We start from the raw sequence: 23,280 nt of genomic DNA on the forward strand, positions 1-23,280 counted from the left end.
TCCTTGTGCTTGAAGGATTCCATTTAACAAGTCTTTTAGTATAGGACTGAAGGTGATGAATTCTTTCAGCTTTTGTATGTTTGAAAAGTCTTCATTTTGCCTTTATTTTTGAAAAATATTTTTGCTGGATAAAGAATTCTAGGTTGACAGCTTTTTCTTTAGGGTTTTAAAAGATAGTTATTGCTCCATTATCTTCCAGCTTACATTACTTCTGGTGAGAAATCTGCTGTGGCCCTTATCTTTGCTGTTTTTCTCTGGCTGCTTTTAAGATTTTTTTCCCTTTATCACTTGTTTTAAGTGATTTGATTATGATTACTTGGTGCCATTTTACTCATCTTCCTTATGTTTACTGTGTTTCTTGTTTTATAGTTTTTATCAAATTTTGAAAAATTCTGGCCATTACCCCTTCAAATATTTTTTCTAACTTCATCTTTCTAAATAATTCTCTTTTCTCTGTGTGTTTCATCTTGGATAGTTTCTATTGCTATGTCTTCACGTCCACTAACCTTTTCTTCAGCAATGTCTAACATGCCATTATTTCCACCCAGCATGTCTTATCTTTGACACTGTAATTTTAATCTAGAAGATCCCTCTACTTAACATTTTCAATCTTACCTCTAACTTCTCCAACATATCAAATACAGTCAAAACTGTTTTAAGGTTCTTGACTATTAATTCATCATCTATACCATTTTGGGGCCAGTTCTGAGTGACTGATTTTCTCCTCATTATGGTTAGCATTTTCCTACTTCCTTGCAAGCTTAGCAGTTTTGATTGAATGTCAGACACCATAAATTTTACCTTGTTGGCTGCTAGATATTTCTGTATACCTATAAATATTTTTGAGCTTTGTTCTGAGATGTGGCAAAGTGACTTGGATATAGATTCTTCTGGGTCTTCCTTTGGGCAAACACAGAATTGTGTTTTCGCACTAGGCAGGAACAGAGCAGCATTTAGTGCAGGGTTAATTTTTCCCCAATACTGAGCTAAGCCAAGACCCTCCAGAGTACTCTACCAAATGACCTGTGAATTATAAGGCTTTCTAATCTGGCTGGTGGGAAGAGGCAGTATTTCTGGCCCTGGGTGAGCTTAGATACTGTTCTATATAATCCTGTGAGGCGGCTCTTTCTCTAGCCCTGGGCAGTTTCCTTACATGTACGCATTTATTAGTACTCTGATGAATACTCCAGGGGGACTCTCTCCAGATCTCTGAGGTCCTTTTTCTGTGCAGCTCTCTCCTCTCCGGTACTCTGTTCTGAATAGTCTCATCTCCTTGGACTTCTAGCTCCATCTCCTCAAATCAAGGAGTCAACTGGGACCTACTTGCAATCCCCTTCCCTGTACTGTGCCCTGGCAACTTTCTCCAGGCAGTAGGCAGGGCCAATCACAGGACATGCCTTCTTTTCCCACTTTTGTTGCCTAACATCTAATATCTCGAGTGCCACTGTTTCGTGTATTTTTTCTAGTTTTTTAGCTGTTTCAGGCAGAAGAATAAATCAAGTCCCTTTTACTCCTTCTTGACAGGGAACAAATTCACTCCTCTTAATTTTTAATGCACCCAATGGGCAGTAGCAAGGTGAATGAATTTATCACAAGTAGAACCCAAACAGCTATGCTTTTAAAGCATGATCTTTTAAAAGTATGGCCCAGGGTTCACCAATGGAAGCCAGTGTGCTCTTGATACGCCCTGAACTAAAACAAAAATCAATGTTCTCTTTATAGATATTTTGGGCAAGTGACACAATTCCTTAGCTTTTATTTCTGTGTAAGACTAAGTGTTACTTGTTAGTAACCTGCAGAGTGAGTTATTTGCTAAGAAAATGTGTTACGTGTAAAGTAAAATTAATACATTTCTGGAGATTACTTAGGCCTCTAACTCAGGATTCTACTAAGATATTTGGCTGTCCTGTAACGCAAACAGTTAGGGTTCCCATATCTTGTGGGAGAGACACTTCATTATTTGTTTATCTATCATCAGTTCTCTCTTCAATTGGTCCTAGTTTATGCGGTGTCTGCAACTGGTCACAATTTTCAAGTCCAATAGCTTTTATTTATAAACTACTACATGTTTAGCTTTATCATTCTCACATTCAATATAGTTCCTGGAGAAGGCTGTTTGATTAACCCTATAAGGTACAATGATGCATATATACACTAACAATATTTTTGGCTTATTACTTTACCCTTGTTGCTAAAGTGGGTGTATTCATAAAGCTTCCAATTTGGCTTATATGGTGACATTTCACCAGCAATGTGCTGTTTATGAGTTTATGATATTCAAATAACTTACAACATATTTTGATGGTAAGTGCAATAACATATTTTTATATACAGGGCACTGTTTATAGGGCATAATTCTGTAATAGAATAGGTTGAACCATATAAAATTACCATTTAAGGTAAAAAAATTAAAATAATTTCATATGGTTTAATCTAATAAAAGTAAATGCATATATATTTTTTGTCTAAAGTAAATGAAAATTTATATAAATTGTCAGCAACAAATTTACTGTAACTTATTTATCTTATTCTCCAATTTCTTGTCCACTGGAAAGGTAGAAGGGATAGAGTTGGTAGGATGGTGGGCCCCAGTCTTTTACCTCGTGTAAGTGAAGAGAGGTTTACAAAGAAGGAGGGGTTTGAGAGCCACTGCCGTTACTCTCCTCAGTCAGATATACTGAATATAACTTAATTTAATTAAGCAGTCAGGAGATGCATCTCCCATTCCCCCACTAAGAAACACTAACATGAAACTATGGTTAAAATAAACTTCAAAGGCAATCTTGATGAAAAAGATATCACAAACATACTTCCAGTCAGGAAACTATGGGAACAGAGAGCAGGAATTGCTTCCAAGAATCAACCCCAATCTGTTAAAGGAAAGACAGTGTGCATGTAAATAAGACCTTTTTTTTTTTAAATACCATCTTCTTGAATCTCAGCTTACAGCTCTAGCTGTGCGGTGTTTTCAGAGCACTTGGGTTACATTTAGAGCCCAAGATAATTACATCTGAGACAATTCTACTTTTATCTACAAATATTTTCTTGCCCCTCTTAAAAGTACTAGCTTATATATTATACTCATTTTGCTTTTTTAGAATTCCAAATTCTTGGTTACATCTATCAGAGTGACTTTGGATGGAAAACTAAACGAGCAGTTTCTGAATATTTTCTGGCCAAATACAGGTACATCTTGCTTTACTGTGCTTTGCAGATACTGCATTTTTTATAAATTGCAAGTTTGTGGCAACCATGCATCGAGCAAGTCTATTGGTGCCATTTTTCCAAGAGCATTTGCTCACTTAGTGTCTGTGTTACATTTTGGTAATTCTTGCAATATTTCAAAATTTTTCATTATTACTACTATATTTATTATGATGATCTGCGATCAGTGATCTCTGATGTTACTATTGTAACTGTTTGGGGGCAATATGAATTATGCCTATATAAGACGGTGAACTTCATCAATAAATGTTGTATGTGTTCTGACTATACATACCGATCAGATGTTTTCCCATCTCTCTCCCTCTCCTCAGGCTTCCCTATTCTCTGAGACAAAAGAATAGTGAAATTAGGCCAATTAATAACCTACAATGGCCTCTAAATGCCTGAGTCAAAGGAAGAGTCACATGTCTCTCACTTTTAAAGCAAAAGCCAGAAATGATTAAAGTGAGGAAGGCATGTCAGAAGCCAAGATAGGCCAAAAGCTAGGCCTTTGTGCCAAACAGTTAGTCAAGTTGTGAATGCAAAGGAAAAGTTCTTGAAGGAAATTAAAAGTGCTACTCCAGTGAACACATGAATAATAAGAAAGTGAAAACAACCTTATTGCTGATATGGAGAAAGTTTCAGTGGTCTGGACAGAAGATCAAACTAGCCACAACATTCTCTTAAGCCAAAGCCTAACGCAGAGCAAGGCCCTAACTCTCTTCAATTCCATGAAGGCTAAAGGAGGTGAAGAAGCTGCAGGAGCAAAGTCTGAAGCTAGCAGATGTTGGTTCATGAGGTTTAAGGAAACAAGCTGTCCCCACAGCATAAAAGTGCAAGGTGAAGCAGCAAATGTTGATGTAGAAGCTGCAGTAAGTGACCCAGAAGATCTAGCTAAGATAATTAATAAAGGTAGCTACACTAAACAACAGATTTTCAATAAAGACAAAATAGCCTTATAATGTAAGAAGATGCCATCTAGGACTTTCATAGCTAGAGAGGAGAAGTTAAAGCATGGTTTCAAAGCTTCAAAGGACAGGCTGACTCTTGCTGGTGGCTAATGCAGCTGGTGACTTTAGGTTGAAGTCAATGCTCATTTACCATTCCAAAAATCCTAGGGCCCCTAAGAATTATGCTAAATCTACTCTGTCTGTGCTCTAGAAATGGAACAACAAAGCCTGGATGACAGCACATCTGTTTATAATATGGTTTACTGAAAATCTTAAGCCCACTGTTGAGACCTACTGCTCAGAAAAAAAGATTCCTTTCAAAATATTACTGCTCATTGACAATGCACTTGGTCACCCAAGAGCTCTGATGGAGATGTACAATGAAATTAATGTTTTCATGCCTGCTAACACAACATCTATTCTGCAGCCCATGGATAAAGGAGTTATTTCAACTTTCAAGTCTTACTATCTAAGAAATAGATTTCGTAAGGCTATAGCTGCTATAGACAGTGAATCCTCTGATGGATCTGGGCAAAGTAAATTGAAAACCTTCTGAAAAGGATTCACCATCTGGATACCTTTAAAAATATTTGTGATCCATGGGAAGAGATAAAAATATCAACGTTGACAGGAGTTTGGAAGAAGTTGATTCTAACCCACATGGATGACTTTGAGGGGTTCAAAACTTCAATGGAGAAAATAACTACAGATGTGTGGAAACAGCAAGAGAACTAGAATTAGAAGTGGAGCCTAAAGATGTGACTGAATTGCTGCAATTTCATAAAACTTTAACAGATGTGGAGTTGCTTCCTATGGATGAGTAAAGGAAGTGAGATGGAATTTCTTGAGATGGAATCTACTCCTGGTGAAGGTACTGTGAAGATTGTTGAAATGACAGCAAAGGATTCAGAATATTACATAAACTTAAGTTGACAAAGTAATGGCAGAGTTTGAGAGGACTGACTCCAATTTTGAAAGAAGTTCTACTGTGGGTAAAATACTATCAGAGAGCATCACATGCTACAGAAAAATCATTCATGAAAGGAAGAGTCAATCAATTAAGAAATTGCCAGAGCCACCTCAGCCTTTAGCAACCACCACCCTGATCAGTCAACAGTCATCAACATCAAGGCAAGACCATCTACCAGCAGAAAGATTATCACTCGCTGAAGGCTCAGATGATGGTTAGCATTTTTCAGCAATAAAGAATCATTAAATTAAGGTATGTATATTGTTTTCTCAGACATAATTACCGCACACTTAATAGATTACAGTATAGTGTAAACATAACTTTTATATGCACTGTGAAACCAAAAATTTCATGTGACTCTGCTTATCGTGATACTCATTTTATTGCGGTGGTCTAGAACTGAACCCACAATATCTCTGAGGTATGCCTGTTAACACCTTGGCATCTAGGTTTACAACAGAAGAGTCTGAACTCCTCTGTAAAAGCTTCTGTCTTACTATAACTTCATCATATTTAACATGTTTCCTTCCTTAATCCCTTCCAAATAAAGAATTTTGTCATAACACATCAAGAAATCAAACATTTCTGTATCTTTCATAAAAAAGATTTGTCTGTAGAACCCAGTATTTTAACGTTGTCCATTCAAACCAGATTTTTTGTTTATATGCCCACAATTATGCCTGAGTTAAAAATTAATTGCCTCAGGCAGGCCCCATGGGTGAGTGGTTAAATTCACGCACTCCACTTCAGGGGCCCAGGGTTTCACTGGTTCAGATCCTGGGTGTGCACCATGCGCTCAACAGGCCATGCTGAGGCAGCATCCCACAGAGCACAACCAGAGGCACTCAGAACTAGAATATACAACTATGTACGGGGGAGCTCTGGGGAAAAGAAGGAAAAAAAAAAAAAAAGATTGGCAACCAGTGTTAGCTCAGGTGCCAATCTTTAAAAAAAAAAAAAAAATTAACTGCCTCTAAACATAGTCATCTTCCCTCATCTGATTTTCAAAAAATTTTCCTTCTTTTTACTCTGTCTTCAGCTCAAGGTACTGACATCAATCCCGAAATTTACCACCAACTTTCTTAAAATATTAAGTTCTAATATTAAAAGGGGGAGAATCAAAATATCCAAGTATATTAAGACTTGAAGACAAGAATATCCAAAATTATAATTTTATATTTGAAAAAGATAATTGCTTTTATAATAGAAACTCAGAAAACAAAGTACACGGAAATTGCCTTGGTTGGCAGATACGGTTATAAAGGTTGAGAATCACCCGTCTACAATTCTCACTTCTTTAACCCAGTGTAACACAGATTCAGATACAATACTATACTGAAATTGCTATTTTTAAAAGCACCGATGACTTTAGACACCAACTGGAAAGGTTCTGCGAGTAAAAGGAGGTGCTATTAAGAATTACACAGGGAAGAGTCAGCCCTGACAGCTGAGTGGTTAAAGTCGGGCATGCTCCACTTCTGTGGCCTGGGTTTGGTTTCCAGGCGCAGAACCACACCACTCCTCTGTCAGTAGCCATCCAGTGATGGCAGCTCACATAGAGGAACTAAAGGGACATACAACTCTGTACTGGGGCTTTTGGGAGAAAAAAAAAAAAGGAGAGAGAGAGAGAGAAAGGAAGACTGGCAACAGATGTTACCTCAGGGCGAATCTTTCAGAGAAAAAATTACACTGGGAAAAGAGACATAAATCAAGGCTGTCCAACCAGAAGATATGGTTCTAACAAGGAGTAATAATCATCACCAAATCCAAACCCTCTTATGTTTAATTATTATTTTTGTTACATCCCAAAAGTTGTATATTTTATACTTAAAAACACACATACAATCTTTATTTTTAACTCTTGCTCCTATTCCCAAATCCAACTCCTATTTCTACAGTTACTCACTGTGGAATGTACCCTTTCAGACTTTTTCTCTGTACTTACCTGTGTATGAGGTTTTCTGGGAGTGGCTGTTACATAAATGAAACCGCATGTACTGGTCAGTGTCTTGCTTTTTCACGTAAAACACCTTAAGATTTTCCTAAATAAGTACATCTATTATCTATTTCATTCTTTTTCATGGCTGCCTAATATCCTACTGTAAGGGCATACCATGCTTTATCTATTCTAATGATAAACACAAAAATTCCTTCCATTTTTCTTTACACAATTCCCCCTCTGTGGGGAATAACCAAGTAATATTCTCTATGAATCTATGATAGCATTTCTGTATTGCAGGTGATACAGAAATGAGACTTCTGGTTCAAAAGTATGCACTTTTAAAATTGACAGATACTGCCAAACTTTTCTCCTAAAAAGATGAAGCTGTTTATACTCTGTTCAGTACTTTATGAGGGCCTATCTTCCAATTTGATACTTACTAATATTAAAGTTTTCCAATTTTTGCTAATTTTATTAGCAAAGTTTTTAAAAATCATATTCTCACTGATGTTTTGAATTTCTCAGATTACTGATATGGTTGAGTATCTCTTCAAAACTTTATAGGCTATCCATACTTCTACTTCTTTAAAATTCCTACTTACATTCTTCCTCATTTTCCACCAGATTCTTTTTCATACTGATTTGTAGGCACACCTTGTATACTCTGAATATTAACTTTCTCTATTATATGTCAAATATTTTATCCCAGTCTGTTGCTTGCCTTTTTTAATGGCATCTAAGTTTGATGTCTCACTTGAAAAGGTCTTCTCTACCCTAAAATTTTTTTAAAAATTCACTTCTTCTAAGGGCCAGCCCAGTGGCTAAGTGGTTAAAGTTCCACACACTCCACTTCAGCAGCCCAGAGTTCGTAGGTTCGGATCCTGGGTGCAGACCTACTCCGCTCATCAGCCATGCTGCGGAGGGATCCCACATACAAAGTAGAGGAAGACTGGCACAGGCGTTAGCTCAGGGCAAATCTTCCTCACCAAGAAAAAAAAAAGTTCACTTCTAAAATTTGTGTCATTTTGTTTTTTACTTATAAATATTTAGTCCATCTGGAACTTAGTTTTGAAAGTACCTCAAAGTGGATACCTAATTATCCTTACCTCAACTGGACAGCCAATTATCTCACATCATTTATAAACTAGCTCTTCCATTACTCACTTGTTTATCATATAATAAATTCTTTTCTATCTACAGAGCTCCTCCTGAATTCTATATTCTGTTCCTTTGATCAACATGCCCATTCCCACTCCAAATTGCTATTTTTTTAATAACTGAGATTTTACAGTACGTTTTGATCTTTGATGGGTAAGCTGCCCTTTGTTATGCTTTTTGAAATTACCTGACAGTTCTTGTGTCTCCCTTTCAAAACCTGAAACATCAGTTTGTCAAATTCCATTTTTAAAATCCTGTTGTATTTCTAATTAGGATTATACTAACTTTATTTTTGACTCATTTGATGAGGACTGCCGTTTTTATAGTATTAAGTTGTCACATTCAGGAATATAGCATTCCTCTATCCATTCAAATCTTCTTGCAGTTTTCTTCATATAGCTGTTGCATATTTTAAACACTTCTTAACTATTGTATAATTTAGGCTTCTACTTTTTTTAATTGTTTTTCATAGTTGGTTATCACTGGTACATAAGAAAGCTAATGAAACTTCTAAGTTTATCTTATAGCCAGTTAGTTTACTCTAATCTCTTTTTGACTCAAATCATTTTCTGTTGACAATCTTGTATTTTCTAAGTAGGTAATCATATCAACTGCAAATAGGAACAGTGATATATTCCTCCTCCACCTTCCATTATTTAGAGGTTAATTATTTTTCTTGTTTCTTACTATATTAGCTAATAAGACTTTTGGACAAATGTTATGCTCCTATCTTTTAATGGAAGTGCCTCTACCATTTCACTATGACATTTAATATAGGTTTCTGGTAGAGACCCTTAACAAAGTTATTTCTGTTGAAGAGTTAGCAGGGACGACTGAATATTAAAAAATGATTGTTTTTAGCATCAAAGAGATAACCATATAGTTTTCCCCTTTAATCTCTTAATATAGCAAATTATATTAATACGTTTCCTAATACTGAATCAATACTACACTCCCAGGATTCAACATATCAAAACTGGTAAGATTTAATCATTAAAAGTCCAGGTTCTGGAGTCAGAATGCCTAGGTTCAACCCCAAGTCTTTTTTTTTTTTTTTTTTTTTTTTTTTGAGGAAGATCAGCCCTGAACTAACATCTGCCGCCAATCCTCCTCTTTTTGCTGAGGAAGACTGGCCCTAAGCTAACATCCATGCCCGTCTTCCTCTACTTTATATGTGGGATGCCTACCACAGCATAGCTTGACAAGTAGTACCATGTCCATACCCGGGATCCGAACCGGTGAACCCTGGGCCACTGAAGCAGAATGTGCGCACTCAACTGCTGCGCCACCGGGCCAGCCCCTCAACCCCAAGTCTTTCACTAACTACTTGTATGATCTTGGGCATCTCATTTATCTCTGTGATTCAGTTCCCTCATTTTAAAAATGGTCACAACTGGGGCTGGCCCCGTGGCCAAGTAGTTAAGTTCGCGCGCTCCACTTTGGCAGCCTGGGATCCGCTGGTTCGGATCCTGGGTGCGGACCTACGCACTGCTCATCAAGCCATGCTGTGGAGGCATCCCACAGAGAAGAACTAGAATAACCTACAACTAGGATATACAACTATGTACTAGGGCTTTCAGGAGGGGGGAAAAAAAAGAGGAAGACTGGCAACAGAGGTTAGCTCACGGTCAATCTTTAAAAAAAAATTTTTTTAATTAAACAAATAAAAACGGTGACAACAGTATCCACCTTAGTGGGTTGTTGTTTTACGGATTAAGTAAACTGATACATTTAAAGTTGTTTGGAACAGCACCCAGAACCTAAGTGTTTAATATACATTAATTATTAGTTACTGAGTGCCTTATATTTGCAGGCATAACATATGAAGCATTGCAGGGGTCGGCAAACTAAGGCCTCTGGGCCAAATCTGGCCCCCTGCCTGCTTTTGTAAATAAAGTTTTATTCAAACACAGTCATACTCAATGTTTATAATTTATCTATGGCTGTTTTCATGCTCCTACAGCACAGTTAAGTAGTCACAACAGAGCCCATATGGCTATAAAGCCTAAAATATTAACTATCTGCTCCTTTATAGAAAAAAAATTGCCAACCACAGCAGTACTGTTCAAACTCAAGGAGTTCACAGTCTAACAGCTGAGACAGACAAGTTATGAAATATATATGCAACAGTATGATATGCATACAATCACGATATTCTAAGGGTATTATGGAAACACGTGGCAATTCAGTACTAAATGACAGGAAGGAGTCACATAGTGAAAAGAGGCAAGAGAAGAGGTACTTTATTTACCTTTAATTACATAAAAATACGTATTTGTTTACATGTCCTTATCTCTCACAATAGTGTGTGAATTACTAGAAGGAAGGGATTATGATATTCATTTTTGTGACACTCATATTCTTAGTACCTAGGACATTTAAAGTTTTTAATAAATGATAGATAAATAAATGAATGGTGAAAATAAGAATAGGATACTTGGGTGACAATGATTAGACATGCTGGTCAAAGTTCTAGATACAAATATCCTATGGAGAGCATTTTACTTGCCATGGTAAATGGACTCTCTCTTTTAATGTTCCTAATAGCCAATTTTAAGAGATACATCCTATTATTACCCCTTTCTAATGTGAAGAAACTAAGTCTCATAGAAGTAAAGTAACATGCTCATGTTTATATACAGTCAGTAAGGGAATAAGCCAACAAACAAACTTACATCTGCCTAATGTAAAACAGATGCTCTTTCTACTACAAGTTGGGAGGTGGTGGAAAATAGACATAGTCACAAGATATCAACAGAGTATGTACTCAAATAGACATAAGACACTATGATTGATACAGCAGGAATTACGGTGTAATTTTAATTTCTAAAATTGAGCAATGATTTGAACAAATTCTTGTTTTTGAAATATTAGCCTGGAAGCAGCCTGAAAGATGGATTAGAGGGACAGCTGTCCCTACATTTTACCCAAAGGCTACTCTATCACACACAATGGGGCAGTTTTAGTGAGGTTCAAGTAACAGATAAAAAAATAAACTTGCTAGCATATTATGGCATTTGAGTAACAGTGATTCACCTACTGATCGGAAGTATCAGAAATAGCTGGTCCTAATATGGAAAAAACAAAAAGGTACTTCATAAACTATTAACCAAAATGTTAAGGAAAAAATGTATATATTGCAAATGAAAATATTACACAGAAAAAAATCAAGCCTTCAGCACAAAACTATAATTGAGAATGGGTGTCTGAAGCAAACCAAAAAAATCTAGAAAATGTAAACACAACGAAATCACAAATCATAAATTATGTTTTCCCTTTTCTTTTTTATTTAAGCAAATCTTTAGAAAAACTGACTTTAAGTAAATGAAAATGACTACTCCTTCAAGCTGGATCTAAACAAAAGTAGTTGCTGTATATAACATCTATTTCTGCAAAAGAAAGCATATAATTACTTTTTACGGAAAAGTCTTAACTGTGCTTTAAAATGTACTTAAACATCTGTTTAGAACCCTCAGAGAAGTAGGAAGATTTTTTTCCCCCTTCACTGGGGAATTGGCTAGTGACGCAATCACTTAAATTTTTAAAATTATTCTGTTCAAATATATATTAAAATGTGGATTCTGAAGAAGGAAAACAGAAAACAGTACCTATCAGACATTTCTGATTGCGACTAATTAATATAAACAATTAAATTTATCAAATTCAGGTAACTTACACCAAGGTTTATTTCAAAGTACACATCATACTTACTTTGTATTTCTAACAACTATCACATAAGAGATCTCAAGAAGTGAGGGAGGAAGAGAGATACAGAAGTCCATAACAAGTAATAGTTTCATCTGTAAAATGAGAGTACCACCACATACCTGGCAGGTCTGTATAGGATTTAAAAAAATATCCAAGTACAAGGCCTAACATGCAATGAGAGTTCAACAAGTGGATGTTATTACTATAGATACAGAAATAGTCTTCCACTTGAAAAAACGAAAACCATAAGGAATTCACTTTTGCTTATTTTCACCCCATTTTGGAAAGAACAGCCGAAGCTGCTTGGAAGATCAGTATTCCCTTGCAAAAAGGAACAGAGACATTGGATATGAAGTGCACTGAAAGATTAAGAAGAATGAAAAGAAAGCTTTCATATGCATTCTCTCTGCCAGGAAAGCAGTTAAAACTTCTGAGTAAACTAAATGTTTACTGGAAGCATACTATATTTACAGAACTTTGGAAGATAAAACTTGAACTCATAATCTCTGGTCTTACTAAACAAAGGCTGCACTGCTTGCAATACAGTAGTATTAATGTAAGCACTTATATGATACTTTAATGTTTTCATTACTTCCAACATCTCTGGGTACTCACAATACTTCTGTGGGGAAAACAGGATATATACATTATTCTCCATTTTAGAATTGGGAACCTAAGATTGAAAAAACGAACCTGAGATGATATGGCTAATAAGGGTGAAGCTGGATCTAGGATCCAAGGTTTTTATCTCCTGTCTAGGAAACGGAAACAACGGGAATGATGAAGCTGGTTCAAGCACTGACAAAAGGGGGGTGGGACAGTGAACTGTTAATTTCTCCTTAAAGCAAAATTTAAAAAGCCAAATTTTTATTAAGAAAGAATTTGTGAAGGCTGAAATGTAGTTCAAAAGGTTTGTACTGCCTTAAAACTTCAGATAGTATATTCATTTTACGAAGTATGGAAAATGCTAGTATAAATAAATTCCAAAAGTTAACTTAAGTTTTCGGGTTTTGTTTGTTTGGTTTTTACGGTTTTAAGAGGAGAAAAAGAAACGCCACTGATTTTATCCACGTAGCTCTCCATCTTACACATCTTTACATTTTCCCAGCACCTAGTACTACCCCTGATACGCAGAAGATACTTACTAATGTCCGCTGAATGAAAGAATGCTCTTATGCTATATGCTTGCTCTCTTGATGACACAAAATAGAGAGTAACCCTAGCCAATTGATTTATGCAACCATAACCTAGGCACCACTATTCACTTCACAATGGCAAGTGAAATGCAGTGTACTGAAGAAAACAGAACTGCCTTAGAAACACACAGCTATAAATTTAGAAACTTCAAAGAGCTATTTCATGTAAATGAATTTTCAAAATAACCGATACTTATCCTTTAAATCGCCATAACTTACCTTTAAAGAATCTTAATGGAAATATTTTGAAGGAGATTTCTAAGTCTTTCTTCTCTGCCTTAATCTGCACAACATATAACCTTTTCTTGATGACTTAAGCTCATCAAGGTAAACATTAATTATTAGACTGTTCTATAACACAATGACTCTTCTTGGAGTTTCTGAGGGATGCCAAATGGCATGTCTCTTCACTAACTCACCCTAGACTACTTTTAAAAATAAGGTTTCCTACTGCCTGCTCCCCTGTTGTCACTTATAGGCCAACAGCATCCTAGCAAAGGTTTCTAAAGTGCCAGTTGTAGTTTAAAATATGTAAAACCAGAACAGGCAGTTGATATACTTAACCTTATATAAATTCTAAAGCAAGCCACGGTGTAGCTATTTTCACGGCTCTAAGGCCTGGCCCAAAGGCTTTTCTTCTTTCACTTCCTAGTTCTGAGAGCTAGTCTAGGCTGTTGCTAGAAGTTTGGCCACAAAATAACAATTGCAATCGTAGATATTTCTGCATATTTTCTTTATTTTTACTATAACATATGGAAAAAATATAAATGATAGTCATAACAAAACACACAAACAACCAGTAGACAAATGACTTAAGGCGCCTCACATTATGTGCTATATGGACAATTACCTAGCCAATTATTAGCCAAGAGTCAGCAAACTAGGCCTGCTGGCCAAATCCAGCCCACAGCTGGCTTGTTTTTGTTTGGCACTTGAGCTAAGAATGGTTTTTACATTTTTCAAAGATTGTGGGGAAAAAAAAAAAGAATACTCAACAGAGGCTGTAAGTGGCCCATGAGGCCTAAAATATTTACTATCTAGCACTTGACAGAAAAAGTCTGCCGATCCCTGATCTAAGCTATAATAAACAAATATAAGACATATAAGCTGTCCCTTATACATAAAGGTTAAGCTACTAATATGTTAAAGTAGATGTATAGTTCTTTCAGTGATGGGTTCATAATGATACAGCCAAACTGTCGTGTCCAGCCATGCCTTTTCCACTTTTGACCATGCCCTGGGACTCAGCCAAAAATCTCTACCCAACCTTCTTTCTTTTTTCCTCCTGATACTCGTCCTTGGATGCTCTCAGACTGGTCTCCTTACTACTACTTCCAGCTCTGGCTGTCCATCTTTTCTTTGGAACGTCTTTCCTTTTGCTATCTAACTCCTTGCTAAGCTTCAAGTCTGACTTCCTTCAAATGCCTTCTGGGATGGTTCTAGCCCACAGTGGCCTCACTTTCCTTTAAATTACAGTCCTTGCCACACCATTTAATAATGCCATCTTATATTTTTGCTAGTAATTTCCTATGTGTTGTCTCGTAACTCCAACTAGTTTGTAAACTACTTGAAGGAAGAAAACACATCAAGTTACTTTTGTATCCCCAATAGCTCATCATCCTCTGAGCACATGTCATCTCCCAAGTGCACCTATCTTGGAGAAAAAAGAGTCTGAGGACTGGTAATGGGTGGAAAGTGACTGGAAATATAAAGGATGACATCCATAGGCTACACTGCAAACTTACAAAGTGTATGCTAAAGACAAGCAAAACTCTAAGAGTAGGAGAAAAGAGAGATAAAGATCAAGAGATAAAAAGAGACCACTGAATAATATTCTGAAATAAAAAGAGACCAAAATACTAAGAAAATGATAAAAGCTCACAATACATGTGAAAAAAAAAATTTGCCTTTCAACACTATTGGCCATTAACTTCCTTTTAACAAGCAGCTCTTGACATTGACATGCATAGGGGGCCCCCCTTTTTTTTCAATGTGATAAACTGAAGCACTAAAAGACACAATGGCATAGACACATACAGTTTTCTAAATCTTTGGATTTACAATAGTGAATTTATTTGAAGTCTGCTGGGATTGCTAGGAAAAAAACAATCCTTTATCTTTTGATTACCTGGTTAATAAAATTCAAAATCATGTGCATATCCCTACATCACTCTCAAAGACAACATCGAGACTCATTTTCAAAGAAAAATGCACCAAGAAGATCTAAAAAAACCTCTTTAGGTTAGTTCATCAAATTGTATTTTAAAAACATAGGTAAAATATAAAGTGCACAAGCCTTGCATGTATGAACAGAAAAAATATACACAAATGTTTTAAAACAAGCATAATTACCCAGGAGTTTAAACTAAAAATGGACAAATTATAAATAAAATGCTCTTTACCTAAGTTAAGCTACAAAACACAATGAAAATATTAACTGTGCAGCCCTTCTTTTTTTCCTAGGTTTTATACTCAGTCCTGACCTATGCCTGGCTGGACAGAGGGAGAAATTTTTTCTTAATTAGTAATAAATTATGCTTAATGTTATACTACGGAAATTTCACAATTAAAAAGTAATTATTAAATACATGGTAAAATAAATCAGCTCTCAATTACTCACGTGAACAGGGGAAGTGATGACACAGATGACATCAAAAGAGAATCCTAGAACCTGTGTTTTCAAATGCATGTCATTAAACTCGAAGAAGCAAATTACCCTTATAATTATGTTTGACTGAGGCCAGTGTTAACCAGAAGTTTATTTTTCCTGAACATTTAATGATTTTGAGGATTCAGACAAAAGGGAAAAAGGGGCAGCTAACTCAGAAGCATACAGGTGGCTTATGGGCAACCAGCCTGGGGTAAAAAATTTTTCCAAGAAAACTGAGAGACGATCTATGAAGGGAAAGAAAAAAATATAGTAAAATGTACCATGCTAGTGCTGAAATTTTTAAATATAAAATTATTTATAAAAATTTTAGCAAGGTATTTTCCGGTTAAGTCATCATCCCTTCTTCCCCCTAACTGGTGTTATTAGTGATGACAAGAATTATCAGTGGGCTAAAAGCAAAATTCTAGGTTCTATGTTATAAAAAATATGTTAAAAATCCTTTTTATTACTGTTTTCTGTTAAGTCCACCATCTGTCTCAGTGGGCACTTTATCTTATTAGTTGAGAAAAATCAATTCAACCAAGAAAATATCAAAAAGGCCGGGACTCATCTCTCTTGGATATTTTTAGGTGATTTAAACAAAACTTCCACCGTGGCAAGAATTACAGACTTAGCAAACGCACAAAAACTAAATATTTATGCAAATACCAGATCATAGCCACAAAACTCAATTCGTTTCTGCCTAACATATGGCTCCAACTCCGGAGTGGCATATGCTTAGCCCTGGTGCTAGTAATAGCATGGTGATAAAATATTACAGTAACAGCTCAACTTTTGTTATTTCCTTCTTATAATGCAGAAAAACACACACCAACTTTGGCTTCAAGAACTGAAAACACAGACCACAGTAAGAAGCAAAATCATTATGCTGCTCAGTTTTAAAAGTCCATGGTGAACACACAGGAGAATTATACTGTTAAAAGAAAGAAAGAAAGAAAGAAATCTGTTTCGCCTGCTATTCTTAGTTAATAGATGCTCAGACACAAATGTGTCCACAGGAACTTAGGTAAAATTTCACAAAAGCAAATAGAGTCCTACGCCCCAGCAAAAATTACCGCCCCCCCCCCCCCAAAGATATCCCAAGGCTTTTAACGCTAACAGTTTAATAAAAGGACGATTAACGACAGTAATGAAAACAGCCGCCGCTCTGCCCGCGATTTTCGGACTAAATTTGCTCGTTTTCCTTTACCTAACGCGTGACGTCCTTCCACCACTGTGTCAAAAGTTCAAAAATCCAGGCTGTGAAGGAGGGCGAGGACCGCAGCCTGGAGGCAGCCTCCCGACGGAACAGGTGGCTGCCGCGGAGAGGGCCGGCCAGGGACGGGCACCGGCCAAAGGCGAGCAAACACACCAGGGCGGGTTTTCGAGGTTTTAACCCCCAGAGGAGCGGGGAAAACTCTCTCCAGAAAAGCGGTCAAGTTCGGCGGCTGCAGGGCGCCCAAGCCGAAGGTGCGGCGGCGCTCGGCGCTCCTCTCCGGCCGCCTCCGCGATCGACCCCCGAGCCTCCCCGAGCGGCGCTGCTCGCCGCGGGTCCAGGGGCGGAGGGAGGGCCGCCTGCGCCCCCGCGCCGCCGCGTCCCCGCCAGCGCCTCCCGCGGGCACTCGGGCCCCGCAGGTGACGGCAAGTGGTCGGGTCCGTCCCCGGCCCCGCTGCCCGCGGCGCGCCCGCACGACGGGGTGGGCCGGCCCCCCGACGGGCCCGAGCCTCGCTCGGCGCCCCGGCCCCTCAGCCCCAGCCTAACGGTCTCCGTGGCGCCCGCTCCGGGGCGGGAGGGACGGGCACGGCTCGGTCTCCCCGCCTTTCCCGAAGGGAGCGCCCGCGCTCTCACCTCCGAGTCACGCCGCTCTGAGGCGGAGGAAGGCGGCTTCCCGGGCGCCTCTTCGGGTTCCTGAGCGTTCGCGCTCTCCCTCAACGGCAGAGCCAGCTCTCGGGGCCTCCGCGGCCGCCGGCGCACTGGCTGTTGGGGAGGTTTCCCGGCAGTGACGGCGCCGCCTCAGCCCCGCTCTTCGCTCCCTCTCCGCGTAGCTCCCGCTTTCTGTTTCACCCGAGGGACCACGAACGCCGCCGCCGCCATGCTTACTACGGAGCCGGGAGGAGGAGCCCCGAATCGGCGCGCCCAGTGCGGCTGCGCGAGCCTCGCCGACGGCGCCCCCGCCGGCCCGGACCCCGCGCGCCCGCCCCGCGCCCGCGCCCGCTGCCCCGCGCGCCTTTCCCGGGAGCGCCGAGCAGCCTGCCGAGACCCCCGGCCCGTGGAGCCCAAGCGCCCTCTCGCCGCACTCGCGGCGCCCGCCGCCTCCCGGGGCTCTAGGCGCTCTCTCGAGGCCCGGCGGCGCCTGGCTGGTCGCAGCATCCGCCGCGGCCCGGCGGCGAGCGGCGCTGGGGAAATGTGGAGTTAATGGACGTTTCTAAGGCCACTCACACAATTCTGTCTAAATTGTAAAAGGTTCCTCCCGAGACGCACCGGCTCGACCTCTTTCCGAAAGCACAAGACTTTAACGCCGGCAGGTGCTTTTAAAGACACTCCCCCCAAGGAAGAGGAAGCCAAGCGAAGTGGGCTTGGATGTTTACAATCCCAGACACTTCGAGCTCGGGACCTCGATAGCAAGCAAAAATGTTTAGATATTACTTCAGTGGAAAACGTGGGGGTTCGTTTCTTGATCTCTCCCCCAGTCAAATCGCGTGGAAGCCCATTACCTTAGTTTGTACAACGGCACGAAGACTTACAGATGAAAGCAGCCGCGCTTTCCCGAACCTCCTGCAGTTGGGGGCGCTGCAACGCCTGAGGGCTAGCCTGGGCTGCTGACTTTTCAGTTCCCACTGGCAAGCTTGGGAAGAGGCCAGTTCTTGGGACGGGTCGTTCTTGAGTCCAACCCCATGTTCCTTCAAAAACCATGGTGGATGTAACCAGGCTCCATGACCTGGCTTTCAGTTTATTAACTGTGCTGCCTTTTAAAATAACAGTATTTTTATTTTAATCTGTTTACAGAAATCCTTTTAAAATGTACTTATTCCCTACTTTCTTAAAGAATGCAATGGTTAATGAAATCCTTTGTTGATGACTGACCATCAAATGCAATACCTTGGCCATACGCTAAAGTCCCAGGGGCTTGCTGAGGCATATAAGATCCCTACTTTGGTGCTATTTTTTTTCTCTTTGGAATGTTCTCATCACCTTTTCTCATATCTGTCACTGCTTCTCATCTCATCGGCCTCTTTATCCACTCTGATCCTTCCTCTCATCCTTTCTACTTTACTGTTTATTTTTTACTCTTTTCTTCTTTCTTAACTGCTTTTCTCTATGGCTTCAGGTGATGATTGATCAGATGTTTATATCTACAGCCAGCTAATGAGAGATTCCTTTTCTTCCCATCAGTAAATAGGATAGTTACTCTATATCAAGATATTTTCATTGCTGGTCACTATGAAAAGTTCTTTCCCTGCGAGAGGTGTTTCCTTTTCTTGACTTCCAAATTTTGCCCTCTTCCAGACAAAATTGCTGGAAAGCTGATTTCTGAATAATTGCAGAATAACTGTATATTCTTTTAAACTGTGAGGATTTATCAGAGTGTGGATGAGCTGAGTGGCTTCTCCATATTGCTGCCCCACGTCTGTTTGGTCCAAGACTAAGCTAGTGGTTTCCAATCCTGACTCTAAGCTAGTCGTTTCCAGAGCTTCCTACTTGGGAGCTTTTAAAAAAGACAATCTTGTAATCAGCTCCTCAAGATTTCAACTTTGTGGGTGGGGGGAGGCCCAAGAAATGGCATTTTTAAAAAATTATATTTTAAAACATATGTTTGGGGCATACCTATATGTGTAGGCACAAAGAAGAACAACTATTTTGAAGGAGACTAAGACATAATTCAAGAATATCAGTGAAGTAGATCTAGAGATTGTCTTCAACAATACGCAGTGCTTTAAGGTTGAGTCAAGTGAGGACTTAGGGATTTATGTCCTGTGGAGAGAATGAATCACACACATAAATAACCCTAGCATGGGCACCAGTATGAATTCTCTGGGAATCCAGAGAGGGACAAGAATTTACGTCAGCTTTGAACACGTCACTTCTCAGTGCTTCATTTTTCTTATCAGTAGAATGAGGGTCATTTTCAATCCTCATCTTTCTTGAGCTCTCAACGATACTCACCACTTTGACCAGTTATTTCCTTGAATATTTCTTCTTCCTTTGGCACTATATTCGCTTGGCTTTTTTCCTACGTTTCTGGGTATTGCTTCTCTAATTTCTTGGCAAATTCCTTCTCCTCTCCCTAGCTGTTAAATACAGGAGTACCTCACAATTCAGTTTATGTTATTTTTCTGTTTTCATTATAATCTCTTGGCCTAAACATCATCACCCACACCAAAGGCTTTAGTTATCCTCTATATGATGATGATTTCTGCATATGTGTCTCTGGCCCAGACTCTTCCCCCAAATTCCAAATCTGATACCAACTGCTTCATTGACATGTTCACTTAATGTCTCAAAGTTACAAAGTTTAGTCCAAGTGAGTTCATAAACTCTTCTTGTTTTCCTTTCCCCTCATCTATCCAGTTGTTCAAATCAAACATGTAGTAGTCATCCCTGGTATTTCCCTCACCCTCATGCTCCATATTCATTGCAGCACCAAGTCATGGCAATTTTATCTCCAGAATCTCTCAGATTGGTCCACCTCTTCCCAGTTGACATCAGTCTAATCTGATCTCATTGCATACAATCTGAGTCCTTCCATTCGTTTTCCTCTTTCCAACCAAAATGATCTTTCTAAAAACAAAGAAGACTATGTCACTTCTCACGCGAAGCCCTTAAACAGGTTCTCATTGCTCTAAGATAAGACTAGAATTCGTAAGATGGCCTACCAGGCCGTGTGAGGTCTTGCCTTTTCTGGTATCTCATCTCATACCACTCTCCCCTGGCTTCCTCTGTGGAAGACTTCCTGGCTTTCTTTTAGTTTCTCAAATGTGCTGTGATCTCAACAGCCACAGGTTCTCTGGATATGCCCTTCCTCTCCCTTTTAACCATCTTTTCTCTTATTTGTCCCAGTAAGGGAAAACATTTCTGACTTCCCAGACAACTTCAAGCCCCTTATTGATGTCGGCTCTCCTACCACCATGTTCCTTTCCCTCTATGACTTAGCACAGCTTGTAAAATTTGGTATGTGTAAATACTAGGTATATGTCTGTTGCTCTCTTCTTGGGGAGAAGAACTGTGCCTATTTTTGCTTACATAGTGCCTGGCATGTATTAGGTGCCCAATAAATATTTCTGGAATGATTGAATGTTCTTTGAGGTCCCTTCCAGAATTCTAGAAGGCTGTTGAATCACACAGTTAGAAGATTACTGATCACTTTTGAGAGAGCAGTCTTCTGTCTGCTTACTGAGAAGAGATACAGGAATATGTTGGGAGATAATTCTCCATGGAACTATCATCTTGTGAGCAGAGTCACTAGCAGCTTTTGTTCTAGACTATCCATCTTTTCCAGGACGTTTATATAGCAAACAGCCTTGGAAGATAGAAATAGTGTCTCCTACCGGAGTAAAGGGTGCATGTGTTTACCATCCAATATGATAATGTCTTCTTCTGTAACAAAGGTTGAGCAGGTTTGCTTGCCGCCCATTATAAAAAATTGGGTGTTTCCTAAGCTTGGGGTTCCTCAGCTATGACACGAACCCATTGCATGTGCTGCATCACCCTGGCCACTCCATGGTTGCCCTAGGTGAGACTTGTGAGACAGGGGAACCGCCATAAACAGTAAGCTGGTGCTGCTTGCTGTGCCATGTGTGAAAGAGTCCTTTGACCTGGAAGACTCAGGTTTTCTGCCAGCATCCAGGAATCTGTAGCAGGCTAAGTTATTAGCTTGCAAGGAGCATAAAATCTTGGACCTTTCACAGTTCTTGACAAGAAACAGTGGGTTGAACAGAAAGAAGGAGATGACGTCAAACAACAAGTGGAGACTTGTCTTTTAAGTTTGGAAAAAAAGTTTGTTGAGGAAGAGAGATGGGACAACAGATTGAGGTGGGAGAATTGTGCTGACTGAATTTTCTGTACAACATTGGAGATCCTAACTCTGAACAGTGCCAGAGAAAACATTATTGCCCCTGCTCTTCTCTTTGGATGGGGAACTGGTGCAAGTCTGGAAGAGGAAAGGGAGGTGAAAGCAGTTGACCTGGAGGTACATCAGTTAAAGCAGCTGGAAGCTTTTGTTTGTCTGTGAGAAAGAGTGTGAAATAATGTGGGGGAGTAGAGACAGACTGGAGTCAGGTAAATCTCGGCTTGAATCTCAGCTCTATTACTGATTGATTGATTTATCTTGGGCATGTTATCCTTTGGAGCCTCAGTTCCTCACCTGTAAACTAAAGATAAATATCTACTTTGCAGGATTAAGTGGCATAGTGCATGAATATGCCTGGTACATGCCTGATCCTCAATAAATAAATGATAACAATATGATTAGGATGTCTTGGCTATTTGTGCCCTAGTGAGGGTAGGGAAGTCCAGAACCTTCCTCCATATTTACAAAGATACTTTGGAAAGGACTTGGCCAGAGTTAACTCTTGCTCCAAATTCTTGACCCTCTTGCAATATCCATTCCTCATTGTGCTTCCCCAGCCATACTTTACTCCTTTCCTAAAAGCAAAGGAAACAGCACAAAGTAGGAAGCATCTTGATATTGGATGTTGGCCATTCCTACTACAGGGAATTTCTCACTGGCCATCATTCTCCTCAGACCCTACCCTGCCATTATGTTGCTATGGACACTCACTCTAACAAGAACCTTCTCCACATTTTTCTAAATTTCTGAGACCTCCTAAAACCACCTCCCTTTAAAGCTACCTAGGGACAATTCCCAAATTCTTGTTAATTTTTTTTTTACTCAGGGAAATATGGCTGTTTGTTTTCTGTCCTCATTTTTATTCAGAATAGCCTTGGAAGCCTTAGATTTCTTTTCAAAATCAAAAACATACATTTAAGTTATTTGCTAAAGAGTAACTTTGTCTTAGAAAAGTAGTTCCTAAACTTTAGCATGAATAAAAATCAACTGGGGTGCTTGTTTAAGATATAGACATTCTACCATGGGTCCCCCACACCAAGGTTTGGACTCAGTAATCTGCATTTTATGAGCACTCCAAGAGATCCTGATGAGGGTAGTCCATGGCCTGTACATTGAGCATCTTAGACCAGCTCACACAGTAGTCAACTTTCACAAATAAGATGGGTTTTCTCTCTGTGACATGGAGTTAAACTAGGATTGACTCAATTGTTCAAGAAAACCGCTCATCTATGGTTCAAGTCTTTTATATTGTTTCTTCTTTATTGAGAAACCAATTAGGAAAGACCAAGGAATTCCTTAATCACTCAATAATAATCCTAATAGTCCAAATTTGTCAATGTTAATGATATGGTTTCAAAGCAATGCCACTGAAGACAATGTTACTTCCAAAAGGGGAAAGTCTTATCTGGTTACTGACCAGGACTTGCTGAATAG

General features: G+C 39.3%; 1 protein-coding gene across 4 annotated transcripts in view; it reads right to left on the reverse strand.

Annotated features, from left to right (window-relative positions):
- Nucleotides 1-18,557, reverse strand: part of FNDC3A (fibronectin type III domain containing 3A) — a 201,173-nt gene extending 182,616 nt beyond the window's left edge. The window contains exon 1 of one of the 4 annotated variants that reach the window (XM_070239704.1): nucleotides 18,494-18,557. The gene's annotated coding sequence lies outside the window, so the exon portion shown is untranslated. Of the gene's footprint in view, nucleotides 1-16,988; nucleotides 17,129-17,627; nucleotides 17,918-18,493 lie in introns of those variants that run through there. The other 3 variants (XM_023621583.2, XM_070239705.1, XM_070239703.1) reach the window with 3 other exon arrangements.
- Nucleotides 18,558-23,280: the final 4,723 nt, after the last annotated feature.

Source organism: Equus caballus, chromosome 17 (genome assembly GCF_041296265.1).
Source record: "Equus caballus isolate H_3958 breed thoroughbred chromosome 17, TB-T2T, whole genome shotgun sequence".
NCBI lineage: Eukaryota > Metazoa > Chordata > Mammalia > Perissodactyla > Equidae > Equus > Equus caballus.